Below are 3,069 nucleotides of genomic sequence, written 5' to 3'. Positions count from 1 at the left end.
CCTTTCAATAAGTGTTGCTTTTCATACATTTCATTGTGAAAAAGTTTTCACATATTTCTCCTATGAGTTTCTGTTCACAGCCTTTGCAATTTCCCAATGGATCAAGCTAATGTCTCAGCAATTCCCTCTTGAAATTCATCTCTGCAAGCGGCTCTTGTGAATCAAGACCTGTGACAGTTTACCTGTGGGCCCTTCTTCCTGGCCAAAGTGCTATAGGATGTGAGGTTGTGGGGGAATTCACAAGTGCCGGAAAGTTCATGCTTGGTATCTTCTCTCACTCCATGACAGGTTTGATGGATGAAAACCAGTTTTCTTTCCTGTTAATTGGGATAACTCTGAGTTACATTTGACGCTGCCTTTCAGAGTTTCCCACCAGAACAGAACTTAAAAATTCACATTCGTTCCTTTGTTCATCTGTGTACTTTGCTTTCATTCCAGGTATTTAGTGATTTCACTTCTGGGATAAAGTATTTGCCCCAGAATCCTTGCGGCAGGATCAGTTTTTGGAGGATTTAAATCAAGCTAGGTGGTTTCATTCATCTCCGGATGCTATTCAACATCTGGCCTGCAGATGGCGCTGTTTTGTGAAGTACTTGCTGTCAAGCTTTCATGAAAGTTTGATGTTGCTACCATATTCAAGTGTGAGATTTTTGTGTTTTATGTCTACACACAGTGATCTGTGATGAGCTGGAAAAATAATATTGGTACTTTTCTCTTTAAGCAATAACACTATAGAGAATGAATAGAAGTGCAATTAGAAAACATTTTGATTATATGCAAGTAAGAACTTCCTAATTGCTCCCAGTGGTTAAAACTGACCAAAGACTTCCTCCCGGTAGAGGTCAATGCTCTGTTATTAAAAGCCTGTATGGTAAGAAGGCTGGGTATGAGAGACTGGACGATAGCTGTGTTGGTGGCAGATTCTGCTATTCGGCTCTAATGAAATGAGGACAGGACCGCTCTCTGGTTATGCTGCTTAAAAAACTTCAGCCTCTAAAAATCACAGGGAAGAGCTTGATTCTAGTTGGTCACATCCTGATAGGTGGTGGTGTACCGCAAGTTCCAGTCGAATGGTTTTTATGAAATTTTCTGCATGAGTCACTAAATCTCAAGAACAAATAGGCCCCTTCAGCACACAAAGCACAAAGGCAAAAGCCAAGCAAAAGGAAACATTGTTCTTAGGCCCTGGAGAGAAGTTAGACGCTTCTCACCTATACCTGTCCATCCACCAGGCAAGACTCTCTTTAGGGTTCAGGATGACTTGTGGCTAAATCAGAGTCAGAAGAGTGAAATGATAGTGGCAGTGGTGTTGAACCCAATGTGGAACCTGCAGGTCCTACATTGCTACAACCTTGTAGGCTGTATTGAAATCAGCTTAAACAAACCGTTGGTATGGTTGGACAAGGTAATCAGGATGTATTTAAAATGCAAATGGGCTTTGTGTTTTTAAAAAATGTTTCCGGCTTTGTCGATAGTTTGCTTTATGTACCCCAAGTTTTGGATTGTAAAGGAAATTTGAGAATGTCTGATGGTGTTTAGAGAAGAAGGCCTGGAGTCAGAGGGGTTGGATTCAAACCCCAGCTCTGCTTCCTACTAGCTGTATGAACTGAGCCCTGGTGCTACGTATTTAAGACTCAGTTTCTTTCTCTAACCATGTAGCAATAGCAATAAAGAGCTCTTTTGTACATGGAATATGTTAACATATCATGTTAGCACAGGATATACCCATCATACTATGTACAAAACATAATCAAAACCCTTCTGAAACCATACTGCAGCAGGGAGAGGTAAGGACTAGGTGCTTTTTGTGTTGGCTGGGCTAGGGCCAGGGTATCTTCCCTCGCCCCTCCACATTTCCTTTTTCTCTTGCCTTGGTACTTTTACCCTTGATTCTTTTCCTTCCTCATTTGAGTCTTACTTGGCAACACAAGCTTTTTCTGTTTATTTCTTTGTTTGTTGTACAAGGGAATTTCATTCGGACACACCCATATATGCATACAGTATAGCTTGATTAGACTTACTCCTCTAGCCATCTCCCTCCTCTCCTTCTCTCTTCCCAAACCAATCTCAACAAGGCTTGGGTTTTGCCTTGAGCTGGAGGAAAGGTCATATAAGAGTAACTTAATTCTTTTCAGCTAAATTCTACCAAACAAAGTTTTAGAGGAGTGGAAGGTTTTTCTAGACTGTAATCTTTATTATAGAAAATGGGAGTTGGGATCCTGTAAGGATGTTTGTGGGCTCTTCTGGTGTGTGTGTGTGTGTGTGTGTGTGTACGCATGCATGCTCGTGTGTATGTGCATGTGCACCTGCATTGGTTATGTGCTGGTGGGGTGTGGGACATGGTAAGAGAGAAGGAAAACTGTGATCACTCTGTGGAACACTTTGACTGCCAGGCACCCTAACTTTGTGAGGAGTTCTGCATCGTACATGTTCATCATCATAGTTCCATTGTGATCCCAAAACAATAAATGTAGGAAGGGCTCTTGAGTGTCTTTCTAATCAAAGTAGTTTTAAGTAGACTTTTTGATTTCCTCCTAGTTAGTTGCTGAAAAGAAAATACTGTTTCTTTCTTTTATAGTTCTGTTTTTGAAAGAATGATATCACCCATTAAGGCTGTGGCTGTCTAGTTGAACAGGGAATTTAATAACAGGTCACACAGTCTCAATGCAACCTGACATCCACTTGTCGGCTATTAGCCCTGGCCTAATGGATGTACCTGCAGAAGGAAAGCATCTTTTTCTAATTCTTACAGAAGCCAAAGGTGGAATAGTCTTTTCCCTCTATTTAGCCAGTGGATCCCTCTCTCTGAGGGTACTACTGAAGCATCCACAGCACATTCCAAGGCACCATGTATCTGAGCTCAAGCATATATTGCACAAAGCTATAAATTCATGTAGTTGCTTCAAACACACATATTGCATCTCCTTTTTAATTTTTAGTTTTTTTTCCTTGATCCTTGTAGAGTGCTGTTTTTAGTCCCTATAGTTGGATTTACTGTGATTCAAAACCTTTCAGTCAATTTCTTTGGAAAGCTGATGAGTCAAGACCAGAATTAACAAAGCTAGAAAA

Source organism: Dipodomys ordii, unplaced genomic scaffold (genome assembly GCF_000151885.1).
Source record: "Dipodomys ordii isolate 6190 unplaced genomic scaffold, Dord_2.0 Scaffold90, whole genome shotgun sequence".
In the NCBI taxonomy this organism is placed as follows: Eukaryota; Metazoa; Chordata; class Mammalia; order Rodentia; family Heteromyidae; genus Dipodomys; species Dipodomys ordii.
Note: the sequence above shows the minus strand (reverse complement) of the source record.